Genomic DNA, 16,230 nt, shown 5'->3' with positions numbered 1-16,230 from the left:
GGATTTAGTTTTTTGGGGGTTTAACACCATTTAGTCAGCACATGATATATAATGGAGGAAGAATCCGGGAAGAACCAACAACCCACGGGATGTTATTGGCAAGATTTCTCGCATACCCGAGTTGGTCAAACCGAGACTCAAACTCATGCAGGCAAAGGTGATATATATGAGTGATCTGTTAAAGTGAACACCTTAGACCACTTGGCCACTTCTGACCTATTGCATAGGTGGAGAAAGAGGTGATAAAAACATTGTGTAAACACAAGGCCAGGTAAAGAGAATAATGTATTTCTAGTAACAGGCTTTAAAAAATTGGATTGGCTGGTTGGCTCTTTTTTTAAGGTATTTTATATGTAAATTTTTTGTATATTCTCCATCAGTTCCAGTTGTCAAACTTTAGAATTATAAAAGATTCCATATGGTCAGTACATGAAGATGTCATGAAAAAGTCCAGAACAGAGCAGATGCTAAAGTATCAGGAAATGACATTCACTCAAACATACATTGTTAGAAATGTAGGAGTTGGAAACGACATAAAAATGTTATGTCACATTACTGGAAGCAGTTTATTTTGGCTCGCATAAGTTTTAGATTGATGAATAGAGTATTTATTTTATAATCTCACATTCTTCCTTATGTTCTTTTTTTTATAGAAAATGTACCTTTTTATTTGTAGAACTTTTAATTGGCACTGTATTGTCAGGATTGTTTCATGCACAGTTGAACCCTATAATACAAGATCACATACTCCAAGGCCAAAGTTTGATTGAGTTTAATTTTGCCTGAGAAAATGAGACTGCATGTTTATAAGCAATGATGACATTACAATGTGTAGACTTTGTCATACCCTCAGGCCTGTAAGAATTATGCCAAATAATTTCACTCCATAAAATCTAATATTGCAGAAGATACTGTTCATCCTTGAGGGAAAGGAATTATAAAAATTATGATAGTTTTCCACACACAGAGTCATTGACCCATCACTATGTAATAATGCATATTTAATGGAAGTAGAAATTCAAATCACTCAAGGGCCTAATTCATTGAGTTGGAATTAATCAGATTCCTGCATAGATACAGTGGTATTTGTTGAAATAAAGACAAAAACATCCAGAGATAGGCATGGATTTTGTATTTGAAATAACTTTCCCTGGAATAGTGAGATATGATGAATGTAGGCTCATGGATTAAGCTTGTCTTGCTGATAATTTTTGATTATTGTATGGCATTGTAAGAATTGACAGCATGTCCCTTGGAATTAATACCAGACTGTTAAGCTGATTTGATTAATACAGATACTGGTATATTTTGTGTAAAGTAACCCAAGTGTGAATAGCATTGCCCATGAGGAATGCTATTCTGTGCCAATAGTCAGGATTTGCACTATTTAACCATGCATGTAAATGAATCTTGCATTTATCCACTTGTTGCCTGAAACTGACAGCAAGCGGTATTGACCCAGATCTGTATCAAGAACTTGTCAACATATCAGGATTTTTGTTGTATTTTATGTACAGCATGCCCTCATTATAAGGTAAATTCCTGTTATATGACAAGTTACAAGGGTCATTTGTTCCCATTTCATTCATTGGTGGTGATATTTTGTGCTTCATGATAAGGCAGCGTCTCGATAAAAGACAGTCTACTCTGTGACTCCCATGGACATTGTTATAATGAAGGAATACTTTGTGTATATACACATGCACACAGAGACACACTCAAACACCCATATATTGCTGTCATGAAATTGTATAGACCATGAAATGAGTAATTCTACCAAATCTGCATTTCACTTTACTTCTGTCTGTTTTCCTATTGACTTTCATTTATGAAAATGATTCAAGTTTTGTTTTTGGTGGCACTCTGCAGTTTCATATTTTGCATAGGGTTAGATTTTTAAGAAAAAGAATTTCTCCAATTTTTCCCACTGGTTATATTGGCTGTTTAGAAGAGACCTTGTTTATCTTAGGTATTGTTCAAAGAACATTTAATTCTCGTTATTTTGATGAATTTTTTATGTTGTAATATGGATTATGAGTACATGTATACAGCTTGGCCTTATTTCAGATGTGCATCTCTAAAAAAGTGCTAGCTCTACTCAGTCATTTTCACTTCCTGGACTTCTGAGGTAAATTTAAAGAAAAGAAAAGAGTGGATAATTTTTTTTATACATTTTATATAGTCGATAATCATTCATTACACTTTCTGAACTTGCTATTGTCTAAAGATGTCATTGGGTACCCGGTACACGGGTACCCACATTAATAATAACCGGGGTAATAAAAGGAGCAAACGGGATCCCTTTAAATCCAAGTTCAGATCAAGACACAGAATAACAATTACAGTTTGCGGCTTGTGCACATTTATTCATCATCACAGGGGGTCTTTTGGCACTTACAGTTTACTTGTCATACATGTACTATATAATAGTGCAAGGGAGGACACTTCTCCTTTCTCACACGACCTATTTAAGACTCAATGCTGATTTTTAAATCTAGACCGTCCTGACTTTGTGTCTGTCCATGGTTCGTGTGCCATTTTTCTCATGACTTAAAAATTTTGAGATCCTGATGACATTAGCTAGGTCAGTACCTTTTGTCAACAGCAACAGTAAGTACTGATTAAGAAATATTTTGACAAATTCAAATTTAAAACTACAATTCAAATAAAAGAAAGCACAATATAAATGTCTGGTTTAATTAATGCCATTTTTGCCTCAAGTTTTTGGTCCTGGAGCGAGTATTAGCTGTTCAAGTCAGAGCAGATATTTTGTCATGGCAAAGGCAACACAAAAATTTGTTTACTCTAACATGCACTTGCATGTTAGGAAAAAATGAATGAAATGGACAATACTGAATGATAATTTTCAATGAAATATCTAAATTTAAGGGTAATTTTTCTTAATTTATAACACTGAAAAAAATCAAATGATAAATTATTCACATATGTAAACATGGTAATGCTTGCATTAATTTTACTTGAAACAGCTCCAAGGAGACATGGGATTCTTGAATGTGAAACCACTTGTAATTTGATTCATTCTTTTTTTATACTACATAGTAGTGGACCAGTCTAAATTGAAAATAAAAATGGCACCAGATATCATAAAAAATGGGCTGTATTGATGTGACTGTTGGATGTTATATGAGTGAAAAATGTTAGAGGAGAGAGATTTTGTTAAACTTAAAAACATGTTGCACCAGACTATCATTAAGGGATGAACCATGGCAGGTTGAGGATACAACGACAATCATCATTTGTGGACTTTGAAACTATTAGCAGAAGTGACTTTAGACATGTAGACTAGTTAAAGTGAGTGTTATGCATATATAGTTTATCAATTTCTTTTGTGTCTATACTCATGTATTGACTACTAATCCACATGGATTTAGCGGATTTGTGACAAAAGATTTAACTGCTGATCCAGGTAAGTAGCAAAAATAAATTTTTGTTAAATAAAATATGTATATATTTTTCGTACAGTTTTTTGAAGTTATGGCATGTAATATTTAGATTGCTCTTTTTATGCTCAAATTATGCTTTTTATATTAGTAATAATTTATGTTTATACCTCTCTTGGGGGTTGGCATGTTTAAACCTACAACAGAGCAGTTCAGGTTCACATTTAATACAATTTCCATTTGATCGGGTACCTGGGTAAGCAATCATTATGATTCACAGGTACCCAGTAGAAATTTCCAAACATTTTGACATCTGTACTATAGTCTAGCAAAATTCCTTTTCTCTATTTTAATAACTGCTAAAGATAGTGTACTTTTACGACTAATTCAGGCTGACTTTTTTAGGACCACTTTGAGGGAGCAGTCCATTTAGCTAGCTGTTTACATAGATCATGTACAGTTTCCATAAATATATAAGCAAATTTCAACCACAGTACATGTGAGTAACATAGAGGTATACGAACATTCTCACCATTGTGCATATTGCAGATGTTAACAACTTCACCTTACACTTGTCAGCCTCTCATAGTTCATAATATCAATAGAGCACCCCATTTATCACTTCCATCCATCCTTTCCTTTCATTTTTGCTAATTTGGAACAAAATTGAAATGGATCTATGGAAGTCTCGTTTCAGAGTGTTAAAGGGAGAGTGCTTAGCTTTCATGTCTTGTCTTATTAAAAGTGTGCATAAATGAAATATCAAAATTAATAAATGCAGCTCCACATTCAATTTATGATAAATTAAAACTGTAACTGCAAAAGTGTATAAAAATATAATTCTGGGGCATTTTTCAGCAAATTTAATTATTTTTTGTGGGGGGTGGGGGTCAGAAAAATATTCCAATCTGTCATCCAGTATGGACACTATGACAGACATTTTGAAATCCTTGTTATTGCTACTCTTCAATGGATTGTCGTATTTACATGGGTTTTTCACCAAAAGGTATCTAATTATGTCTGGTTTGTTTTCAATGAAATGGTGCCAGTCGTAGATACTTTATGGCTGCCACAGCTACTAATTTGAAATTCTAAGATGGTTTTAACATTATTGTTCGTCCATCAAGTCGATGAGGACCACTTTTAGTCATCCAGTGTTTTATTGGGAACAAATAGTCTGTGGGTGCGTATGTGGTCAATGAGGTCAACTGGCACCCTGAATGTTCTGTGGCTTTGTGGACATGGGATGGTAGCAACACTGAACATGGGGTTACTAGCTCGGGATTTCCTGGCTAGCCTCTGTTGTTCTGCCATGGCTGTCTTATTGGCCTTGCAAGTTGCAGCACCTTTAGTGATGGAAGAGCGCCACACGACCCTGTCCTGGGCAGTCTGCTCCCACATGTCAAAGCTAATGCCAGAGTTCTTCGATGATGTCTTCAGGGTGTCCATGTAATGTTTTCTCTAGCCTTCTTTGTTGTGTTTTCCTTGTTCAAGCTCACCATAAAAGAGTTTTTTTGGAAGCCAGTGGTCTGGTATGTGAGCTACATGGCCTGCCCATCGCAACTGTGATTGCATCAAGATGGTGTAGATACTGGGAAGACTTGCTTGGGCATAACGCTGAGTAGTTAAAGAGAGAAATGGTCTTACCTTGAATTTCTGGAGATTTATGTTTTATGACTGACTTGATAAGAACAATATTGTGGATTGTAATGGGTGAAATGTTGTTTGTATAAAGAATTTGCTTCTGGATCATAATGCAGTTCACCCATGAAAGTTTAACATTAGCTTATATCATTTGTAAAATGCATTTGCATTTTATTATTTTTTCATTTTGCATTTCCACACTTCTTTTTCAGAATGCTTTCATTATCCATTCCTCCTTTCATCATTTATCATTCTTTGCTTTTGCATTTTGCATTTGCACATTGTTAATCTCTTCAAAATGCTTTCGTCGTTTTGTTTGCATTCATTCTCTTTCATTTAAGTTCATTTTGCATTCTGTTTGTGTTATATTTTCATTTCATGGGTAAAATTACCCGTATCAGGGTCTACAAGTACAAGTATTAATATTGCCAAAAAAATTAGATATCTGGTTCATTGTAGTAAAGTCATTTCATACAGTTTAATTTCAGCTCTTGAGTCTAAATGAACTGTAGGACCCAGACTGTGTCATATAGTTTAATTTCAAACTCTTGAGTGTAAATGAACTTTAGGATCCAGACTGTGTCATACATTGCAAAACTGTGTAAACTAATTGATAAGAGTTCATTCGCTCAGTGTACTAATTCCATACAGAAACAGGACACAAGGATTTTCAGTGGGTGATGTAATTAACTATTTATTCATAATATTTGAAAATTAATATCAGACACTTGATCCCATGTCAGTACTGCAAGGGATGGTATTCCATAACAATCTGAGAGATGAACAATAGCCAGGAGTGGCTGGGTGACAGTGTGTAATGTTATAAGTGCAGTGCATCCTGCTTATTTGCATAATGTTTTACTAAGGATAAATTTACCGATAACCAGGATATGCATTTGAACAGAAAGGTGTGTTTGGATTTTGTGGGTTCTACACAATTTTTCAGCACATGATAGGCTATAAATGGCAGGCAGTATATTTGGTAGAGGAATTATCTGCTAAGGCCCTGGGAACAGCCACCAACCCATGAGAATCTATTGGCTTAAGTTTTCTCACATGCTAAAAGTGGCTGAACCGAGATAACCCACACTGACAGTGATTTGTAAAGGCAGGTGCCTTTGACCACTCTGCTACCCAGGGCAGAATTTAATTTCAATTTAATTTTAGTTTCCATTAATAAGAACCTGTTGTTCATCAGAAAGCTTTATATTTCATTATCTTTTTGGTAGAGGCTGAGCATCACAGTTAAATTCTTATTTAATATATATATATATATATATATATATATATATATATATATATATATATATATATATATATATATATATATACACACACACACACACACATATGTATGTATATATATATGTATGTGTATATATATATATACACACACACACATATGTGTGTGTATATATATATATACACACACACACACACACATATATATATATATATATATATATATATATATATACACACACACTCACAGATCCAGTTGCAGTATGTATATAAAATAGCAGAACACAGTATGAAGCATAAAGTGGTGAGAGTGATAGGAACAAGATTGTAATTTTAATAAATTTTAAGCTTTATATATTATAAACAAAGTACAAAATATTAGACACAAAACATGTCAGATTGATAATTTATAAACAAATTAGAATGCAGCACATATCCTAATATTTGCAGTTATTAGTTGGTGCTAATATTCATACAATTAAGTACTATTATAAACCACCATAGCCTGTGTCAAACTGATACCACATATAAATTCAGTTGCACTCTGTCGTTATATCTGTCTGTGAAATAGTTTGTGATCATTGGGGCTTAGTAATGTCACATGTAGCAATTTGCTGGAAATTCGTATTCTTTATGAAGTTCCTTTATTTGTATGTTTCCATAGACCTTCTCTGATACACTTAATTTAGTTAGTTGAGTAATTACATTTACAGCTTTTAAGAAAGTTAATGATTTGTGCGTTCCAAGTTTATGCACGTATATCCAAGATATTAAGAAAGGCAATATGCATTTAAGTGGGCTGACTTTTAATAGTTTTATATCTCTGAATATTGAATAACCTCTTTCTGTCAGTTTTGTGTTTATTAGGAAATTGATAAACAAAATAAACCATATGTTATATCTGTTTGGTCACTTTATTTTTGCTCTTACAGTAATTAATAGAAAATTAAATTTGATAATTGCATATGACCCATATATACTTTCAGAGGCATTCGAGTTATACTGCAGAGTACAACTGTTTTTGTTCTGAGTATAATCTTCTGAACTTGAGATTAGAATTGTATATTAATGGCGTATTAAACAACAATAAAACTTGCATTTTTTTCACAATGTCTTTGACTTTGAATAAACGTTTTAGTTTCCATTATTAAGAACCTGTTATTCATGAGAAGGCTTTATATTTCATTATCTTGTTGGCAGAACCTCATCACAATTAAGTTCTTGAAGTTAATTACTCCTGAGTGAATTCACTTGGATTCTTTTGGCTTTATCCATTAAAACTTGTTATCTCCACATTAATGAAGTTTAGCACTGTACAAATTTGACCTCCAACAAGGAATTGATTGAGACTTTACTCCTGCTGACATGTTTTCCATTTATTTAATGCCTTCATCAACATCTACAGGATTTAAAGTAACAAAGTATGGGAATTAGAGGCTTCTGAATCTGATAAATATTCCCGAGGTGAACATCTTTGTGTTCCTTTGCTGCAGACTTACATTAAGGGACACAACCCAAGTATTCGTATTAAGTTTCCTATTGCTTCTTCATAAATTTTTTTGTTAGCAGATGAATGACTGGTAGTCCTTCCAACCTAGATGGTGATGTCCTGATGTGGAATGTGTACATCCAAGAATTAGAAGGGGGATAACTCTCAACTGTTAGGGATAATTATGAACATTTTATTTAGTTTATTGTTTAATTCAGAGTAATATGTCAGTATTGTTGCAAATCATGAAATATATATAGTATCCTTTAATAAGTATAACTGCCAATATAGTACATCGTAAAGATACTGTAGCAGTAATGAAATTATATATATTTAAGAAATGTACGCAGGGTTATCAGATGTAAATTCATATTGCAAACTTTGGATAAGGATAAATGCATGGCTGTTGCTGTGGCATCGTTAAAACAGTAAAGTTTATATTTTTCCTCCTGGATTTGTATGTCTTCACTGCAAGTGCATCATTTGCACTTACTATCATGTGCCCATATGTCTGGTACTTGATCACATTTATAAAAAATATTTTTAAAAAGCACCAGTTCTTGTTGATACTGGTACATGTAATTGAAGTTTGGTATGCATGTACCTGTGCATATATAATTCTTAAATTATTTTGTATTTTACTTAGTTTGCAACAATATGATTAGACATTCTTGCTATTTTTTGAAAAACATTGTTCGCATTGTTTAACACAGAAAATCTTCAGCTTGGGCAAATAAAATTTGGTATGCGCTTGTTGATGAGGTTTTAGTGTCATTTACATTATTGTTCATGTTGATGAGTTTTAGTGTCATTTACATTATTGTTCATGTTGATGAGGTTTTAGTGTCATTTACATTATTGTTCATGTTGATGAGGTTTTAGTGTCATTAACATTATTGTTCATGTTGATGAGGTTGTAATGTCATTTACATTATTGTTCATGTTGATGAGGTTTTAGTGTCATTTACATTATTGTTCATGTTGATGAGGTTTTAGTGTCATTTACATTATTGTTCATGTTGATGAGGTTTTAGTGTCGTTTACATTATTGTTCATGTTGATGAGGTTTTAGTGTCATTTACATTACTGTTCATGTGGATGAGGTTTTAGTGTTGATTATAGTATTGTTCATGTTGAGGTTTTAGTGTCAATTACATTATTGTTCAATGTTGAGGTTTTAGTGTTGTTTACATTATTGTTCATGTTGATGAGGTTGTAATGTCATTTACATTATTGTTCATGTTGATGAGGTTTTAGTGTCATTTACATTATTGTTCATGTTGATGAGGTTTTAGTGTCATTTACATTATTGTTCATGTTGATGAGGTTTTAGTGTCATTTACATTATTGTTCATGTTGATGAGGTTTTAGTGTCATTTACATTATTGTTCATGTTGATGAGGTTTTAGTGTCGTTTACATTATTGTTCATGTTGATGAGGTTTTAGTGTCATTTACATTACTGTTCATGTGGATGAGGTTTTAGTGTTGATTATAGTATTGTTCATGTTGAGGTTTTAGTGTCAATTACATTATTGTTCAATGTTGAGGTTTTAGTGTTGTTTACATTATTGTTCCATGTTGTTGAGGTTTTAGTGTCAATTACATTGTTTAGTGTTGCTGAGGTTTTAGTGTCAATTATATTATTGTTCAATGTTGAGGTTTTAGTGTCAATTAAATTATTGTTCAGTGTTGTTATGGTTTTAGTGTCAATTACAATATTTTTCAGTGTTATTAAGGTTGTGGTGTCAATTACATTATTGTTCATGTTGATGAGGTTTTAGTGTCAATTAAATTATTGTTCAGTGTTGTTGAGGTTTTAATGTCAGTTACATTATTGCACATGATAAGGTTTTAGTGTCAGTTACAATATTGTTCATGTTGTAATGGTTTTAGTGTCAATTATGTTATTGTTTGTGTTGATGAGGTTTTAATGTCAATTACATTATTGTTCATGTTGATGAGGTTTTAGTGTCAATTGCATTATTATTCAGTGTTGTCGAGGTCTTAGTGTAAGTTACATTATTGTTCATGTTGACTTTTAGGTTTGAATGTCAATTACAATATTGTTCACGTTGATGAGGTTTTAGTGTCAATTGCATTGTTGTTCATCCATTTATTACAAACTTAATTATATCAAGTGCTTTATAAGGAAGACAGTACAGTAAAAACTGTTATGAGTGACCAATTCTATGCACAATTACCTGTCATTTCTGACTATAGTTGTAATGTATGGATCGATTTTATTATATAAATGCTCTGTTATGAGCAGCCACCTGCTGAACGTGACCAGCAACCATGATGTCTTGGTAAAATATGCATTTCAACACTGCTATGAACGACTGCATCACAAAAAAAACAAGGATGAGTGCTCTACAGCAACTGAAATATCTAAGACTGTCACTGTCCTGGATGCCTTTTTATGGATTAAGTCAGTGTGGGTTGCTCTGTCTGCATACTCCATTAAAAGGTGTTTTGCCAGGTGTGGCTTTTCTGTCAGTGTTGAAGCCATAAAGCCAGAGAGCAAAGAGAGTGAACAAGATGTGCATCCATCAATTGAACCTCTTCTCAGTGGTATAACATTGGAAGAATATGCCAGTATGGACCACTGTCTAGAAACTTCTAATGTTTCCTCAGGGCCAGACTGGGAGAAGGATATTCTTCAGAGAGGTAAATCCCTTAATCGGGTATTTCTCAAACTGCGGACAGTGATAGTGACAATAAGTCAGATTCTGTTGCTGAATTTCTGCCTCAGGTTATTTCACATTCTACAGTCATAAAACATTTAAAGGAGATTAAAGAATATCCTTTACAACTTGGCAGTCCCAAACTTTTGCTTCTTTGCTCCAAAATGGAGATACCGGTACATGTTAAGACCAAACAGCTGAGTAAAAAAGTCAGCAAAGAAGTATAATGGATTTCTTAAAGAAAAAAAATGATTAAGTGCATAGAATAAGATATATACGTCATCGCTAACTGTGCAGTTTTTGTTACATTTGAAACAACTCTAAAATTTATGGCCATGTGAAGTTACCTTATGGATATGATAAATATTACCTTTGTTCATTTCACAAATTATATACATGTACATGTACTAATATATGTACACACTCATGTGATGTTCAAATATAAAATTGATTCATGTTGTTTGATAGATGTATATCTTTTTTATATAAAGTTATTTTGAGAGGAATGCATGCAATATTTAACAAGATTTATGAACAAAGGATATGATACATGTACAGTGAGTATGAGTATTTTTTTTCTTCAACAATGCTAACTATTGACCCATTGACCCTGGAAACCAGTCCATTTTCACACACCTCTTATGGGAGACCACCTGTCTTGAGAGATGGCTTTTGGTTGGTAGAAGGGGCGGTCTCTCATAACAGGTTTTACTGTACTAGTACACAGTGTCTTTCACATGCATGACTTACGAAGGATGAAATCAGAAAGATGAATATGGCCTGATAACACTTACAACTTTGTGAGATTCTATTTTATCACATGAACAAATAGTAATTACAGTGTACCATAAATACTTGCTTACAAGTTGAATCAAACTGCAAACAACATACACCCTGATCTGTTGTCACATAATATTTTAGAGATCAGGATCTGTGTTGTGTGTTCTACTGATTGCTCCTAACAAACTGCACAGAACCAGATCTGATGGCACATTGGACACTAAACCACATATTAAAACTTTGTAAATTTAACTTTTTTTTTAAGTTAATCTTTATTTCTAAAGATCTTTAATGACTTTGATTATCGGTAGAAGGTATTAATTATGCCTTTATTTCTCGGAAGAATATTTATTGTAAAATATCAAATTGCTACTCTTTGTAAATGAAAAGTCTTTTTGACATCAGGTTTAATTTCCTCAGAAGGGTTTTTACAGTATTTAGTTAGTCTTAAATGGAATGGTTTCAAACATTTCCTCAGTATGGCCACCATCTTGGTCATGTTGAAAACAGTATTATCTCTTCCAAATGAGTGGCCATATCGCCATGGTTTTTTTTTCTTTCCAAGAGACTTCTTATGATACCTTGTTGGTTCTCAGTGGAAATGGTGCCAGTTATACATCCAGTATGGCTGCCATGATGAACATCTTGATGGTCTTGTTGTCACTATCTCCTCTGAATGGATGGTCAAATTGACATCAGGTTTTCACCAAAAGTCGTTTAAAGTTACCTCCTACCCTCCCCTACTACCCACCAAAACCAAACAACACACATATAAGATCTGCATCCAGTGTACACAATATCTAATTCAAGTATTTTCAAAGCAAAAACAAATTAAAAATGAGGGAAAATATGCAGTTACATTTCAGAAATTTATGGAATTATCTGTTGCTTACAGTACATTATAAACACTCCATTTATTTGAACAACACATAATTGCCCATGCAGATGTAGACAACATGTTGATGTTGAAGTTCCATTGGGTTTAAAACACAAAGAAGGTGACATTGTTAGGACCACTTGCACATCCAGTACTGTAAAGATGTCTGTTTGGTCTTACGTGCAGACAGTGCCAAAATGACATCCAATAGGACCACTACTGCAGTGAATATGAAACTTGTAAGTTGTTATCACTGAAAAATAAGAGATACTTTCAACACTCGGCAGTTAGAGGAAGAAATTGTCACTTAAATTATTGTAAATTCTTTTGATCATTAGTCCCTTTGAGGAACTCTTGTTGTATTCTCATCTGAGTTCATGCTTTACACTTGTTGTATTCTCATCAGTTCATGCTTTTTACTCCAAGTTATCTTCAACTCCATTTCGCCTGCAGATTGTTGTATTTTATTCTTGATAAAAGGTACCTCAGCCATTGCATACCTACCCAGTTTTTGTTTTTGTTACTGATAGAGTTGTATCTTGGGCCCTGTTTCATGAATACTCAAAAGATTGGTACATCATTGCATCTCAGAGTGACTTTAACCATATCAAAACTAGGCCGGTCCTAATGTTCATGCTTTATTCACTTTTGTATTTCAGCAAGATTTTCATGATGCCCACATTATCTTGGACTGTGTGAGATGAATAAATCAATTTTAGAAATCAAACAATAGCTTGTAAGAAAATAATAGTATAGAAAAAAAAATTAAGAAATGGAATGTGGTCTTACTAAACAAGAAAGAATAATGAAAACTATTTCTCAGGGCAAGAATTCTGTGATTCTTCCAGCTTCACCATGTACATGTGCAAAGTTATGAACATTAAACTCCACCAACACTGGTCAAAGTGGAGACTTCTCAGTTTGGGATATGATATAAGACAGTCTGTAGGTTTTTAGAATTTTGATCCATGCTCATGGGAGTGAGGAGGATCTCGGGAGTGATGGTGGTTATAGCAACGTTTGAAATAAGCATGAGACCATGAAGAGTCCATTTCAAATACACAACCCTCATTGGCCCCTGAGATTATCATTACCACAATGAATTTTCCCTGAGTTTATCATCACCACAATGAATTGTCCCTAGCAGCACAAATTTAAGAGGTAAAACAGCTGTTTTAGGGGATAATTCTTCAATAGACATTGTCTAGTTTAACTGTGCCTACTAGATGGATAAATGCAATGGCCATAGTTAGCACTGTCGTTTGTAGTCAGTGCCTCGTTTTTGTTTGATTAATCAGGAAAAACTTGTGATCACGCCATTCCATATTCCATCAGTAACATCAGAAAATCTAATTTTTCTATGATTATTCAGCACGTTCATTTCATTTGAAACAAATTTGTTATCTGATTCAGTTCCATTTCCTAGAGCTTGATCAATTACTTTGTCAATTAGTGTTGTCACTGCAAACAATAAGTAAGTTAACATTGCTTTGGATTAAATGTGGTAAAAATTCCTGGCAGTAATGGAGTTTGTAAACTAAGAGTGTACACTTGATAACAGGTGAAATAAATGTAAAGATGCTTTTGTGCCTGTTGATCACTTCTTTCTTTGAATTACTCTGTTGCATGCAAGAAATCAAAGCTTTCTGTTTAAGTGGTCCTTGATCATACTATAGTAAGACACCTCACTTGTACTTCCATGGTCTCAGGTTTTATTCCTGGTTGCTGTCTATGATTAAGCAGTCTCCAATCCACTTGGATGCTTCTTCTGAGTCATATGTCTTTACACCTCTAGTGCCACCTTATGCTTAGCAGACATGAATATGCACTAGGAGTTGTTGTTGTTATAGGGTGTAACGCCATTTTTCAGCACACGATAGGCTATACATGGTGGCCAGTATTAATGGTGGAGGATGAACCCAGGAAAACCCCGGAAAGAACCACCAACCCACGAGAAGCTACTGGCAAGCTTTCTCACATACCCTCATTAGCCGAATCCGAGACTCGAACCCATGTAGACAGAGGTGAGATGGCAGTGATCCGTAACAGAGAGCGCTTTTAAGACCACTCGGCCACTCGGGGGCCCCACTAGGAGTTGTATCAATATAAAAAAATTATGACTGATTAAAGAAAAGAAAATGCTGATGAATTTAGAGACAGAGTTTAGACCAGAAGAATTGATGTTTTTTCATCAGATTCTGGCATCCAGTAACACAAGTTTATCACTACTCTTCCAAAACTACTGGATGTGGGTGGATTGCCAGGAATCTTTAACAATGCATTCATCCCAAGGTTTGGCTGGTCCTGCATGAAACTTGGTATCCTTGGTCTTTGAGTATGGTCATCGTGACTGAGGACTTGAAAATCTTTTGTGGCTTCTCCTGAATGGATGGTTATATTGACACAAGGACTTTTTTTGATGTCTAGTTGGTCCTCAGTGAAAATGGTTTCCATCAAACATCCGGTATGACCACCATGTTGGCCATCTTGAAAACATTGATATCTTTGGAAGGCTGTTGGTCTCTGTGTGGAGTTTTCAGTATAGGACTTCATATGATGACTGATTGTTACTAATTGAAAATCTGACATCCAGTACCAGTCTGACATTCATCTTGAACTTTTTGTTATCACCAATCCTGCGGAACAGATGGTCATATCTTATGAGTTTTAACAAAAAGACCTACAATGTGTACTTGCTACTCAGTTAAAATAATGTTGATTGTACCTCCATTGAAATTGTCTTTTGAGGAAGTTAGCCACAATTCAAGCTGTTATATCTACCAAAATTTAATACCAGTAATTGCTGTTGAAATATAGGTTTCAAACATCTTTTCCATCATAATAATCAAGAGTAGGCTTGGAAATATATAGTATGCCCAATATGCCCCTTTTTCATGTCCTAAGAGGCAGCTAATGGAGACATGAGCAATGTTATGACACAATGGTTGGCATGAGGGACTTCTTGACAAAAAGGGTACATGTTCACTAAAAAGCTAATGTTCCTGTGCTATAGAACACCAAACCAAACTAATTAAATGATAATCAAGATTTAAAGGTGCAGATTTAGCCAACAGCTCAGACTCCCTATCCACACCCAGTGTATTATCTTCAGTAGCAATTATATTCCTGGCAATGATGAAGCATGAATTAATTACTTATGCATGCATATGGGAAGTAAATATTTTCTGTCAGTTGCATAAATATTTCTGTACTATGTATGATCTTTCAGTACCTTTCCAGAAAGAGTGGGTTATAAAGCTGGAAAGTCCAAAATTATTCTTGAAGATAATGTACGATGAATTTGTACATGTATTTGCTATAATGTCTCATTTCAATTTTAAATGAAATAGCTGATACAGTAACTGAATTTCATAACTTTTCCTGATAGGATTTTTTAAAAAGGGACAAAGATTTTTCTATATTTTTAATCCTTGCTTGAAAGATTATGACCCATCGAAATACCTTATTCGACTAGTTGTTTTTTATGTTTTAGTATTGCATTCCATTAAATTACAGTGCAGTTTAAATTTGAATTACCATGGCAACTATGAACATTCAGCATGCAGATTATATTCCTTGTGCCATTTGGGGAAATATCATACAGTTGTGTACCATATGTATTTTCTTATATGTTCAGTCCAAATGAACAATAGACAACAGAAACCCAGATCTGCCATAGCATAATGGATCTGCAGGTCAGAGTCTGTTTTGTTTATTGTACTTATTACCCCTAACAAACTTCATAGATCCAGATGCATTATGCGATGACAGAATTGGGTCTATGCAGTTGGGAGTTGGATCCAATTTATACATACAAGTAAATAAAGTAAATATTTAGAAAATTACATAGAGAAACATTTAAGGACACTTTTTGCATCATCACCTATAGTAATTCTTTTCAGGGACCACATTAAAATCTATCAAATATCTGCATTTATGTATGCTTGCTTACTGAGGATTTTTAAAATATAATTACAATATAATTTTGTGAATTTGTATGTAGCTGTTCATTTTTACATGTGGTAATAGGTGATAGCTGGAATATATGGATTTGCATTGGGGAGCCATTGCAGTTGGCATTTCTGTGGCTGTTAAACCCTAATGTTAACTG

The 16,230-nt window shown here is 33.9% G+C and overlaps 1 protein-coding gene across 5 annotated transcripts in view; it reads left to right on the top strand.

Annotated features, from left to right (window-relative positions):
- Positions 1 to 16,230, top strand: part of LOC149798159 (protein Fe65 homolog) — a 201,980-nt gene that overhangs the window by 83,741 nt on the left and 102,009 nt on the right. Inside the window, exon 1 of one of the 5 annotated variants that reach the window (XM_089963265.1) lies at positions 3,103 to 3,427. The exons of the other annotated variants lie outside the window; for them this stretch is intronic. The gene's annotated coding sequence lies outside the window, so the exon portion shown is untranslated. Of the gene's footprint in view, positions 1 to 3,102; positions 3,428 to 16,230 lie in introns of those variants that run through there. 5 annotated transcript variants of the gene reach the window in all.

The sequence above is a fragment of the Sinohyriopsis cumingii genome, chromosome 6 (assembly GCF_028554795.1).
Source record: "Sinohyriopsis cumingii isolate HCF-2022 chromosome 6, ASM2855479v2, whole genome shotgun sequence".
Classification (NCBI taxonomy): Eukaryota; Metazoa; Mollusca; class Bivalvia; order Unionida; family Unionidae; genus Sinohyriopsis; species Sinohyriopsis cumingii.
This window is presented reverse-complemented; position numbering and strand designations above follow the sequence as displayed.